This window comes from Drosophila arizonae, chromosome 2 (genome assembly GCF_054131065.1).
Source record: "Drosophila arizonae isolate 15081-1271.41 chromosome 2, UAZ_ARI_1.0, whole genome shotgun sequence".
NCBI lineage: Eukaryota > Metazoa > Arthropoda > Insecta > Diptera > Drosophilidae > Drosophila > Drosophila arizonae.
Genome location: NC_142922.1, coordinates 13,640,937 through 13,655,094, shown reverse-complemented (window position 1 = coordinate 13,655,094; position 14,158 = coordinate 13,640,937). Strand labels below are relative to the sequence as shown.

At 40.8% G+C, this 14,158-nt stretch overlaps 1 protein-coding gene and 1 non-coding gene across 16 annotated transcripts in view; one reads left to right on the top strand and one right to left on the bottom strand.

The window, feature by feature from the left end:
• pros (homeobox protein prospero) overlaps positions 1 to 14,158 on the top strand; it is an 82,510-nt gene that overhangs the window by 29,447 nt on the left and 38,905 nt on the right. The gene's annotated exons all lie outside the window — the stretch shown is intronic.
• LOC149270328 (small nucleolar RNA Me28S-Am2634) lies at positions 2,821 to 2,904 on the bottom strand. Its single transcript, XR_016268812.1, has one exon. It is a non-coding gene; the product is annotated as a small nucleolar RNA Me28S-Am2634 (small nucleolar RNA).

Here is a 14,158-nt window from a genome sequence, read left to right as displayed (position 1 = left end):
TCAAGCTTCGAATGTGGGCCAAAGTGGCATGTTAATAATTAAGCGGGTAATTAAGCATGCCAACAACACCAGACGAGAATACCCTCAAAAATAATTGTGAATAATGAAATGGCAGCTGCAAAATACCCTACACATCTTATGTGAATATGTAGCTGAAATAAAATATGCAAAGTGTGAAAGCTTTAATTAAAATTATGAAAATATTAGTTATTTAATTTTAAATTTTTTTTTTTTTTAATGAATTAATACTTTTTTTTTTTGTATTATATTCTAGATTGCTTAAAATATCAAGCTGTGTTTTTAACTATAATATTTATATTTACATGATTAATAATATGTTTTTAAGTTTATTAATTTTATCATTACATATGATGGGATAGAAGCTTCAATGTAAATGTACTAAATAGATATCGTCTATTATGTCTTATCCGAAAACTATTTCATATAGACTATATAGATAGAGTTTACTTACAAGATTGATAAAGGGAAATCAGTTCACTGAAGTAAATTTCCTTATTTCCAATAATATCCCTTAATACCTTTTCTATTAATATTCATTTGATTTACGTAATTCCCATCAATGTCTTATAATGAAACAAATTAGATAAGCCTTGCGTTTAACCCTTGCCTGCCATTTCGATTGAAGTGCAGGGTATGCAGGCATTTGTATGCATACCTAAGTTGAGCTAGATAAATAACAACATCTTGCCATAATCGTTTATAATTGGGTCAGCCACACGTGGCAATTGGTTGCCGCCAGCTGACGCTCCAGACAGACAATGCCACAGTCGGCAAATCACAGTTGGCCACAAATAGACACGCGTCTAGCTAAGGCAGCAGCAGCAGCAGGAGTAGCAGCAGGAGTAGGAGTAGGAGTAGGAGTAGGAGTAGGAGTAAGAGTAGGAGCAGGAAGAGAAACAGCAGCAGGAGCATAGAATAGCACCTGATATCAATGCGGCATCGACTTTGCTGCATTTGGCAATGTTTAATCATGGAGGATGCGGAAAACAGATTGCAGCACCAGATGACGATGCGGCGCAAACAAAGGCCAAAAGGTTAAAAGGGAGATAAACAGACGGAGAACGGAGGACGGAGAGACAGGCTGCTGCATCTTTTAGTTTTTGGCAAACAATGGACAAAGGAGCATGCAGGATATGCGATACATTCACTTTTGCACATTGCCATGAGTTATGGAGATCTTAGGGATGCGGGCGCATATCGATTACGAAGATGCCCTCAACATCGACTTCTCGGCGTATGATTTGCGTTTTATTTGTCTTCTTCTTGCCCGCCTGACTGGCAAAAGGTGCAAAATTGTGAACGAACGTGCCACAAACTGTCTGCAAGGACTTAACGATTAATTGGATTTCTGTTCCAATGCCTAGCAGAGATGCACAGCATCAATATTCGATAATGCAGACGCATTGACTCTACTTTGCATTCGCTGCATCACAATATTTCTGATTCACGGCCAGGTGAGGGCAACCACAAAACCAGCTGCTGCTCCTGCTGCCCCTGCCGCCGCTGTTGCTTGGAGCTCTCAGCTAAATATACAAATTAACCCATTCAAACAAAAGGTTTGAGAAATGTGTCAAAAAAAGAGGAATAGAAAAGGAAAAATAAAGGTGGCCAAACAATGGACGCCAAATGAGCTGAATCCATGTCAATAAAATGCTCAGCCCCTTGTTGGCCGAAATCAGTTTTGTCAGCTGCCTGAAAGTAAAAGTGCGCAGTTTTCATAAGGAAAATATCGGAAAAGTGCAGAGTTTCTCACAGATCAGAAAGGAGAGGAGGAGGAGAATTGTATGCAGCGTTCGTCAATCATTTGTCAGTGCCGGTGTCGAGTGGGCCGTCAAGGAAATGCACTTAGACAGTCGCAAATGTCCCTTTTGTTAATCCTTTGCGCTTGTTTTGCATTGCAGCCAATGCGAATCCTTTGCATTCGGCCGACCATTCATCGGGGCTCGGTTCGGCTCGGTTTCGCTTGGCTCTGATTCTCTATTCCGAGTACATTATCTACCTGCCTTTGTCAAAGAGGTTTTCACCGGCTTTAGCCCTGTTTTTGTTACATTTTTGCATAGTTTTTGTGTGCGTGTCGCAAAGACTACTTAAATTCATGCTTCGCACAAATACAACAACAACAACAACAACTTTAGCGCAATTTGTAATGCGGCTGCGATCAGGAATTAGCCAAAATTTCTGAATGGATTTTCCAGAGTTTTCTAAGAAATGCAAACTCACATTCTATTGGCCTTAACAAGTTGATGTATTTGAGCGCTGCTATAACTAAAATGTTTATCCAGCAATAATTACCTGAGAAAGCTGAAAGATGGCTCTGGTATCTATTATATACTTACTAGAAAATATATTTAATTGGGAATAAATATTTATTTTCTTTATTTTCATACCCTGAACCCATTAAAAATGGAAAATCAGGGTATAGGGGTTTTCATCTTATATCTGGTATATCTATTATTCGAGATATTCTCTGAACTCCTATAGGTTACATTTGGAGTTCCGTTGTATCACATCAAATATACAATTGAAAAATTAAAATTATTTTTATTATTATTTGATAAATTAAAAAATATTATATTATATTATTAAATTTATAAATTATTATAATAGAAATTACAAATATATATTATATGTATGTATATATTTCATTATTTGCATTAATGTTACTAGTACAAGCAGAAAAAGTCTATGATTAGCAGATTCATTAATTTATTTCTTAGATATTCGGATTAATTGATAACTTAATTTTATTAATTAAGATTAACTTGAAAGTTAAGCACAGACAGCTCGGGTCCTTCGGCTTGATTGAGAAATTGAATTTCACTGCAACGAATAATTGCAGCTTATTGAGACTCCTACTCACAAATATCATCAAATTAAAAATATTCGATTTATTTTACTTTTTCTTATCTAATCTCTAAATTTGTACAACTTATTTATCTGAGCATCTGTTTTGTTTTCACCTTTAACTTCAAGAAAACTATGTCTTATTATTTTCGGCCAACCTAAACCATTGTCTCACTCTTCTGACTATTCCCTTGAATCTATCGATTCTACTCGTATCATAGATTGCTAAATAGTGTTCGATGCTCACCTTTTTGGAGCAGCCTCTAGGCCGGCATTGTCATCGTGTTTTGCCTATGCTGCAGTCTCTGATGACACTTTTAGCTATCTCACACACTCACACATACATGCATGTAAAAGGATAATCGGCCTGGTAATCCTTGTGCCAAGCACAGCGCCTGGCAGCTTGTCCTAATTGAAATGGCGCATTCTAAGCATTTTGGCGTGAATTATAGTCGACAAATGCAAATTTGGCAGCGCCAAGCACAAAAGCTCTTGCATAATGCATCTCTGTAGTGGAATGCAGCTGCGAGATGTCACGAGCAGGAGCAGGAGCAGCAGCAGGAGGCAGCTTATTAGCAAAGATTGTCTATACAAAACAGCGACACACAACAAACTGAAATTGATTACCAAATGCGACGTCTGCTCGAGTGTGCGTGTGTGTCTATATGTGTGTGTGTGTGTGTGTGCAGCAGCCTAATAAGCACAAAAATCTACATAGAGCAGCAATTCCTTTTAATTGAAAATCTCTCTGCCTCTCAGCCACATGTGAGTCGCTGCCTGTGCTTTTCAATTTTTCAAAATTTATTTTCTTTTTTTTTCTATTTTCGCAATTTCTTTGCGGTTGCAGTTGTTGCTGTTGGCTGGCTGGCTGACTGTTGGCTGTTGGCTGTTAGCTGTTGGCTGCCGCCGAATGCATTCGATATTGCATTTTGCCCGTTGCCAGCCAACAAACAAGGATAATAAGTACTTTAGCTGGCGAGTGGAGCAAGGCGAGGCGGAACGTGGAGGCGACTCGCTTGGCTTTAGCGACTTTTTGGACTGATTGACTTGCGAACCACTCTGCAGCACGTCCCCTCGCCCTCTCGCCCCCTCGCCCAACCGCCTGCTCATGCTGCCGCTTCAGTGTTCAGTGTTCAGCCCTTTCGCAAAGTTGATTGCAGCAAGGACTTGCGTCTATATTGCGCCGAAAAAATTGCATCGGATGCATTTGGCTTGGCAAACAAACCAAGCTGTAGCCCCATTCTGCACCCCCCTCAACCTCGCTCCTTGCCAAACAACAGTCATGTTAAAAGTTTCGTTTCGTTTCGTTTCGTTTCGTCTACCCTGCCCCTGGTCCTGCTCCTGCGCCTGGCCCTGTCGCCCGCCCTCAACTTTTTGGCCCTGCATCTGGCTGCATGTGCAATGCATATTAGCTGGGCCGAGCTGAGCTGTATCCTGTGCCATCCTCGCCGTACGTACGTGAACGTGTGTGTAACGCGGCCGGCCTGTACATTGTCCTTTTGGCCGAGCCTCAGTCAGTCTTCTGTGTTTTATGGCGCCGTTATTTTCCCCACTGTTTTGTTGTTTTGTTGTTGTTTGACTGCTTGCTGCCTTTTGTTTGATTTGTGAAATTGCAATATGCTGGCCTCCCCGTCTCCTCCTGCCCTACTATTGCAGCACCTCTCCAGCTCCTTGTCTGTCCCATGCCTTATTGCTTGCCGAGCTGCCCATCTCCAGGCGCCTGCCACTTCTCGACTGCATTTGTACGCATTATTTGGTGCAGCAGTTAGACTGCAGACTGCAGTTAGAGTTAGACCCGATTCGGGTTGGCCCATTCAAATGCTTGAGCAAGCGATTGCTGCAAGCAGAGCCAACAGCTCCAAAGGAGCGATTCAACTTTTCATATAAGCAACAGTAAAATAAATCCAAAACATTTTTAGTCATATCGATGAAAAATAAAAATAATTTGGAGAAATTTATATATTTTTTCCTTTGAATTATTTAATTTTTAAAAATGTTATTCGATTAATTTAAATAATTTAATTTATTTATTTTTATTTTTATACACATTTAGTTTTAATATTTAGAACATTTTATTTAATTTTATACTATTTTCAGATTTTTAGCATATATTTATAATTATTTTATAATTATTAAAAAATTTATACTAAAAATTTTTTTTTATAAATATCTATTTTTTTTTTTTTTTCAAATAATAAATGAATGATATAAATTTAAAATAAAATATCATTGTGGTATCTACTTAAATTAATTTAGAAAAAAAATATAAGTATATATAAAAATATTTTAAATATATATATTAAATTTCTGCAATTTGCAATTTGAAATATTATTTATTTTATTTTATTTTATTTTTTTCCTATTTATTTGTTGTTATAAATAAATTCTTGTTGACATATTTTAATTTCCCATTAATTGCATTTTCAATCCTTGACCACTCACTGTGCGTTTTCTTATCCGAAACTCTACGTAAATATGGCCATCGACTCGGGGTTGTTACGGAGCAACTGCCCAGCGTCCCACACACAAGCCCTACACACTGGCTTCCCGTGCTTCCCGTGCTTTCGCTGGTTTGCTAAAAACGCACTTCATGCCACAAAAGTTTGGACTGAGTCCAGTGGCATTGCTCCCCAAACTCAGCTCTCGACGCTTTAATTCGAGTGCGTTTTTCATCAACGGCCCGGGCTGACTAGGCCGGCTTGGCCTGGACTGGCGGACGGCCCTTCGTACACTTCCGTTTAGCTCGAGCAGCCCACACAGCGAAAGTCTTGAGGCTACGCCGGAGACCCTTCAGTGACCAACAGGCGACTGCGCCAAACTGCAATGCCTCACGACGCGACGTCGAGTGAGAGGAGTGAAGCAAAAAATCAAACAATCAACAAAATAAAATCGCTGCTCCAGCCCTGTTCCAGTCGCCAGCCTCCATCTTCACTCCTGGCTCAGCCTGTCCAGCTTGCCCTTGCCGCGAGTTTTTGTTGCCTTTGTTCTGTTGTTGCTGCTGCCTCTGCTGTCGCTGCTGCTGCTGCTGCTGGTCGCCGCCTTTATGCGCACGCCCCCAAAGTCCAGTTTTTGCAGTCATCAAGTTTTTGAGTCGCGCCCAACCCGAGCACTTCCGCCCGCCCATGCTTCTTTGCCATGTCTTCGCATCCGTTGCATTCACTTCGCCAGCCTCCTGCTCAGCCCCGCTTCTAGCCCGCGCCGTGTCTTGCTCTGCTCCTTCGTCTGACTGCTGCAGTGCCACCCTTTATTTATATATATACATTTTATTTTTGTATTTTTATTTTTTTATTTTTGGTTTCTGCAGGCGGCCGTGCTCTCTATATTTTATTTTTAATTAATTAATGCGAATGCAAAGTACATTTTCTACAAGTAAAACTTGTTTTGCAACTGGCAGGGCAACCCTTTGGGCGACACGCTCCCCTGCCCCAGCCCCAGTTGCCAGTCCCCAGCCCTCCACTCCGTGTGCGATGGGGAGCAGCCAGCAGGTAGTTAAGCAACATTTTTGCCCTGCCGAGCCTCCAAATATGCACCACTAAAGAAATGCAGTTAATTTACTCAGAAGTAGCGGGCAGCAGGAGCCGGAGGAGAAGGAAGAGGCGCTAAGGAAGGCGGCAGCAGCAGCAGCAGCGGCAGCGGCAGCAAGAAAAATGCGGCTGCAGAAAGTTGCCGTGCAGTTTCTTTTGTTTTTGTGTGCACGCCGTAATGTATGCAACATAATTTTTTTCACCGTTGGGAAAATTTTGTTAGTCCTTGCGCGCCTTTCCCACCTGCCGGGCGGAGGTCAAAAAGCGTTAGGCTAGGGCCGTGCGAACTGTGGAGCCTAGTTTCGTATATGCAGCGTATGCAGTCGCCTCCTTTCACCCATAAGTATGAGAGTGTGTGCGTGTGTGTGTGTGTAGCAGTTGAAAACTTTGCACTTTTTGCTGTAGTTGCTAGTGGCTCCTGCTACTCCTGCTACTCCTTGCTACAGCTGCTGCTGCTGCCGCTACAGTTGCTCTCGCTGCAGTAGTTGCCACGAGCCCTTGCAGCATTCGTTTGGCTGCCCTCCTCTGTTTCCTTTATTTTAGGCAGGCTCCGGAAAATGTAGCAAAAGTTATTTCTTCACGGGTTTGCGTTGCACTTAATGCAAATTTGTGTGTATATGCGTGTGTGTGTATGTACGTGTGTGTGTGTGTGCGTGTGTGTGTATGTGTTACTTGCAGTTAGCTGATACAGGGCTTAGCAATTTTGCAGCTTAAGATAAGCTTTTAAGAAATTAATTACATTAGCAATAGCTAATTTTTTAAATATCTAATCAAATATTAAATAATTCAAAATATTTTTAAAAAATTTAGAAAATTATTATTTCTTCTGAAATAAAATATTTAGAAGTATAATATAATTATTAATAGCAATATTTATAAACACTTTGTGCTAAGTTTATATTAAATTAAATTCCAATTCCAATTATTGAGCAGATAAAACCAAATTTATCAAATTTTTTCACTTGAGCTGAAACAAATCTTAATTGATTTTGATTATAATCCTTGCTTTGCATGAAATAATTCCATTTACTTCATTTAAAATTTAATCTTGTTTCCACAACAACCTTCAATGAAAGTCAGAAATTTAGTTAGTTTAAAGGAAAACAATTCTAAATTTTTAAAAATTAAATTAATTATTAAATTAAAATAAATTATTTTAATTAAAGTTGACAAACTCGTTGCGAATGCAGCTTTTCTTTAGGATTATCAACTGCTTCAAAAGCGGATTAGGTATTCGGCTTTGCTATGTGAGCAGCACAAAGTGAATTGCTGACGAGCAAATAAGCTAATACTTAAATTCTTAGATCTTAATTAAAGATACTTGGCATGTAGTTCGGGGCCTGCCAGCAGCTGGGCACTTTCATCAGTGTCCTGCCGGCTGGCTTCTAACTCGGGCTCTTGCAGCACGGTTCAGCGACACGCAGCTGAAAAGGCTTAACGCGTGCGTCTTTCCATTCAGTGGCAGTGCCAGTGCCAGTGCCACAGTGCCTGGCAACAGGCAGTGTCCCATATGCAAATACTGCTGCGCCCACAACTCGATGATGCACCTTGAGCAAAGTATGTGGCATATAAAAAGAAAATGCAGCAATGCTCTGCTGCAGTGCAAAGGGAAGTCGGTCGTGGGGCAGGGGGCAGGGGCCAGGAGGCATGTGGAGCATGCAGCATGGAGCATGAGAGATAGACACATTTTAATGATGCATGCAACAGTAAACTGCAATCAGATATGCGCACATCGTTAGTCTTCAGCATCAGCCGCCGTTTGTTGATTATCTTAGAATGGAGAGCACGGCAAGAAAGATAACTCATACGCTCCGTTGCCGGCAACATAGTCGCATATAGAAATTTATTTGCTCAGCAAATAAACTGCAGTCATGTGGAATTTCTTTCTCTGTGTGTATGTGTGTGTGTTCGCGTGTATGTATGTGTGTGCAGGAAGGCTACCTCGTACTCTGCGTGCGCCCTTCTTGGTCTTGCCTTGCGTCCAAAGTAGGAAACCTCTAGCGGAGGCATTTTTTTATGCAACTTCTTCAGCACGAGTGCCTGCCCAAGTTGACGTTTCAAATGTCAATTGTGTGCTTAACTGCATTCTTTTGACGTCGTCGTCGTCGTCGTCGTCGTTGACGTTGGCTTTTCTTATTTGGTTTCGTGCATGTGTGTGTGAGTGTGTTTGTGTGTGTGCGACTGCGGCTGAGTAGGGCAAGCCGCCTTGGCAGCGCACTCACAGCTCATTCCAGGTCCTGTGCCGCAGCAGCACGGCGCAAGGCTTTTGTTTAATTTTTGGTTTCTTTTCGAAATAAAAAAGTCCTAATTTAGCTACACTGAAGTACAGAAGAAGTAAGAGTAATTTTATAAAAAATAAATTAATAAATTACAAAACATTTTATGTATTATTTAATACAATGCAAAAATCTAAATATTTTGAATTTTATATATATGAAGTCTAAGAAGACAGGGTAAACTAAATAGAACTCGCTAATAATTATTAGAGTCTGATTTTGCGCAGTGTACGTGGAGTATAAATAATTTCTTTTCTTTAGCTTTCACTTTGTTTGAGCGACGTTGCAGTTACTTTTGCCAAGTCGTCAGGAAAATATGCCGCATTCACACACACACACACACGTGCGCATATATAGTCAAATATATATATTTTATATACATATACAAGGAGAGCAGGAGGAAGATAGAAAACGAGTCAGACTGCAATCTTGCCTTCAATTAAGCTTTGACAAGTGCATTGCACACAGACCTGAAACAGCAGAAGACGCCACCCACAAAGTCCATAAATATGAATGAGGATGGCAACAGCCGCAGCAGCAGCAGCAGCAGCAGCAGCAGACCGGGTCTGACTCCTTGGCCTAAAGGATTTGCCGGCCAAAACGAGCAGAAAAATAAAAAATAGAAAAAAAAAAGAATACGACAACAACTGAAGAAGGAAACGCAAATAAATGAATTGCACTTTTTCTTTGCGATATTTTCTTGTGCTTCTCGCCGAGCCTTTCAATGAACTGCAAAACTCAATGGCAGCTGCTGGGCTGCAAATAAAGGGCAGCCGAGAGAAAACTTTGTGTTTATTCTATGCCCACAGATACGGCGAGCAGGTGAAAATGAAAAAGAAATAGGCAAATAAAGAAAAGCCTCCAAGTCGAGCAATGCCTGGCTTTTAATTAAGCGGACCCAAGTCGCAGGCGCCATTGTGCTTAGATAATGGCTCGGCTCCGCTTGGCGAGGGCTAGCTGAATGCGAATGCAAATTATGCGGCGAATTGTGTGCTCATTAATTAAAATTGAACCAAATTGACAGCAGCACAAGTGGATGGGGGCCAGCAGAGCCGAGCAGAACTTGAATTTAAACTTCTCGCTGAAGCATCATCAATGCAGCACATCGTTACAGATGCCCAGCTAGACCGCTGGCTAGATGGCCAGTGCTTTGCTCTGCTCATCAGCATCCGGCTAAAGTACAAGCTGAAGCAGCTGCCACGCCCCTAGCCGCCCACGCAAGTTCTCAATGTCCACGCCAGTGCACTTTGAGGTGAACACTCAAAAGTTTTGCCTGTGGAGATCCCACAAAATATAAAATAAAATATATATACACACACAAATATATACGTACATACGTATATATGTATACATTAATCTCTAGGCTGCTTTCAAAGTGTGGGCGTGGCTGCTGCTGGTCTGAGTCAAAATGCAAATCTTGCAGATTTTTAATTTCTTTTCAACGAAAATTTTATTTTCTGTTTGCATTTCTTGTTGTTGGCTATGCCAAAAAAAAAAAAAAGAAGAAGGAATTACGGCCGGGAGCAGGACAACCCTTCACTTTTATTTTCATTTTTTTTTTTTTATTTACCAGCTCTCTCTCAAAGAACCAGCAGATGAGGAGGCTCATCATGACGATGATGAAGATGATGATGCTGCTGCTGCTGTTAAGCTTTATTATTATGTATTATAGATTCATATTATGCACTTTTTAATTTCTTTTGTCTCGAGCATCAGACAGCAATCTTTAGCTAGCGATGAGCGCGTGACACGAACAAAATTAAAATTCTGAAATTGCAAATTATTGAGGTTTTTTTACAGAGTTCTTACAACAAAAGATTTCAACTTGAACTTGACTAAATATGTATGTAGTTTTGTAATTTTTTTATTATATTATTTTATAATTTAATTTTTCTTTAAGCAAAAATTTGTTAAATAATAATTTTCTAATTTTTCCACTAAAAATTTTTTTTTTATTTTTGCATATACTTAAAAATTATATATTAGATTATATATTTAAATTATTTCTACCGAATAGGGATAGCTTAACAATTGTATTAATGATGGCCTCGTGCTTTATGTGCCATCGCTTAGCTGGGTTTATCATGCAGCCGCCTCCTCTGACGACACTCGAGCAAAAATCGCAGTCAAATTTCGTTTGCGGCCGTATAAGAAATGCGTTTTGCTTGGCCCCTGCCGCATGATTTTGGAAAAATTAAAAAGCGGCTCACTGCGAGACTTCAAGTGGGCTGCAGCTTGAGCTGGCTGCAGAATGTCCTTGGCAGGCAGCCACCCTTTCAGCTGCCCGAATGGAAAGGGGGAGGGAGAGCAGGGGGAGGCGACAAGAGAAGTGGGAGTTGCAGCTGGAGTGTGGGTTGTCTTCGGGCCGTGTTGCATTGCCACAAGTTGTTGCTTGAACGGTTTGTGCAATTTTTCAAGACTCTTTTTTTCTGTTCGCTTTTCTTGGGCCGACATTTTCGGGGTGTTTGCGCTAACCACTTTGGGGTTGCACATTGTCTACATTTAGGCGCATTGGCGTTGCAAATCCAAAGTAATGAATTCTGCCCGAGGGTGCGGCAATGAACTTGCAACTCCGAGGCAGCAGCAGCAGCCGAAGCAGCGGCCTCGCCTTAACAACAGCTCCTGCAAGCAGCCGATCGACTTTAATGAACCCCTTTTGTAGGAAAAACTTCACGGTTTGCTTGCCAGACAACGTTTTCTCACCAGGACCTTGCCAGCTGGCAACCTGCCCGCCTGCCGGCCCAAAAATTTTAACAGAATCATGTAAAGCTATTTGCGTGCTGACCCATAGTGCACCTTGGACGACATGATAAGCGCCTTGAAGCATAACCAATGCCCACCACCAGGAGGAAGTAGTTCGGCATTTGCATGCAGAGACTTTAGCTCGAGATCTCCGACTTTGTGGCGAGGGTGCACTTTTCACACGGTGCTCTATGCTCTGTTCGAGCAGCCACCCGCAACCCAAGGGTCGGCAATAATTTTTAATAATTTCCTTTGTTTAAATAGTTTTTCCTTCTGCTTGATCGCAGCAATTGCGCATGCATACAAATTCCCACCAATGCGTGCGGCGCACCACTGTAGAGTTGAATCGGCAATTGAAGTGTTAGATGCAAAGATACAATTGCCAGCAAGTGGTCAGTGGCCAGTTGCAGATACGCAGATACAAGATAACTTGATTGCACTAATTTGAATGCAGCAGCAGCAACAGCAACAGCAACAGCAACAGCAACAGCAACAACAACAACTACTGCTGCTGCAACAGTTCCCATTCCCACTGCTATTTAGTCCGACAAACTGACAACTGCTTGGAAGTTGGGGGTCTGCACCCACAAGCACCCAAACTTGGGCAGCCTCTATGCTGATGTCGAAGAAAGAAAATCTATGCGGATGATAGTCCATTCAGTTGATGCTCTAACCAATGCATACAGTATATAAAGTATGATTTTTATATTTAATGGAGAATCATTACTTTATTTATAGAAAAATGTATATAATATGTACCATAATACAAAACTTATATATATTTAAATAATATTCACCTACTGGAATTTTTAAATTAAAAATCACAGTCTAAATATAATTTTTTTTTTTTTTTTAAATATATTTCTGAATTCTAAGGTTTATTTACTTAATATATTTTCCATTATTAAAAGTTTTTTTAATATATATTTTTAGGTTTATTTTTATTTAAAATTTGTTTCCTTGAAATTTTCTTGAAATTAAACTTTCTTGTTTTATATTAACGTAATTTGTTTGCTGTAATTTTTTTAAATAATTTATATAGCAATTAAATAACTATCTTTTTATATAGCAATATTATTATATTACTTTAATTATTATTTTTTCCATTAATTTATTATTTGATTTCAATAATCACACGATAATTTTGATTAGTGAGGCAGAATTTGCGTAGATTTTAAAATTAAATTGTTATCATTATTCATTTCTTATATGCAAGTAAATTTCCTACACATCATACAATACAAACAACATGATAATGTTAGTTATATACCATATATTAGGGTATTTCGTGCGGTACAAGTCTAGTTCCGCATGGGACAATTGATGGTTCCTTCTTTAGCAGCAGCAGCAGCTGTTGTTGATCGAACAGACAAATGGACAGGGGGACGGGCAGAGCTCAACTGCTCTGCTAGGGGTTACTTCAATCAATTTCTGACAAGAAGTGTTAAATCTGCACAGTGGCACACAGTTTAGCTGCAATTGGAGGCTGTGGCTGCGGCAGAGGCAGAGGCAGCAGCGTTTGCTTTATTAGAATATCCGGCAGCTTAGAGGCAGAGATCGAGGCGGGCATCGAGGCGGAGGCGACCGCATGTCTGCAATGGCTGGGAGAACGCTCTACATTGTCATAATTCATAAATCAACTAATTCTGAAGCCGTTCTGCTGGCAGAAATACTAAAACAACAAATAGCTCCGAAGGCACCACTTAATTGACACCACAAGCGTTTCGATGTCAAGTTGGGAAAAAATCAAAAGACAACGGCAACGACAACGACAGCGGCAAGAGCAGCGACAAGGTTCAGTCAACCCGGTTGAGTAAAACAAAGCCCAAAAAGGTTCTCAGGCAGCGCGAAAGGGTTTCAAGTTGCCTTAATGAACCGCAACTCGAACGAAACAAAAGGTCAAGTCTAAGAAGTGAACCGAGAGCCGCCCCAACTTAAGTACTGTAAAGTAGAGTGAAGTCAAACAAAGCCTAGGATTCGAGTTCGGATTCGAATTCGGACAAAAACCAACAAAGCTGCCAAAGGAAGCGTCACGGCGGTTGCTTGCACTTCCTGTGAAAAAGACGAAGCAGAAGAAGAAGACGAAGTGTCAGCAGCCACCTGAAGTAGAAGATGCAGTCTGGGTATCAATTACGCAGCGAAGATTCCGAAGATGCGACACTGCCTGGTAATTGAGCGTGAAGCGTTGCAATGCCTTGACACCTAGCCACAACACTGGATCTAATGCATTCGCCGAACCTGTCGATCGGCCAACTGGACAAACCCCTAACCGTCTCTGGGGACTAATGAACATTAATGTTCTTGTCGCTGTCGTTGCATTGTGTAATGTCGCGACTTTAATGTAAAGTGCAATGAAGCAATGCAAGGCCATGCAGCCATTGAGAGGGGTGCTGGGGTGCTGGGGTGCAGGGGTCAGCAATGGCCGGATGTGCTCATTAAGTGCAATGCGCAAAGCCTTTGACTGCGATCCCAAATATGCCCGTTGAGTTATGATGCCAGCTGACGAGCTGTCAGAGTCGACTTAGTCAGCCAGCAAGTGCCACGGCTGTAAAACTTAATTCAACAGATTTCTGCCCTCATATTGCAATTGCTTATATACACACATACACACATTTATATGTATAGCACGTGTTAAGTTCGCTCCCCATCGCAAAAAGTCATTTTCCACAAATTTAATTTTATTAATGCTTTGCTTTTCTTTCGCCTCATTTTCGTACTTTGTGCTGTTATTATTTTTTTCTCTCTCTCTAG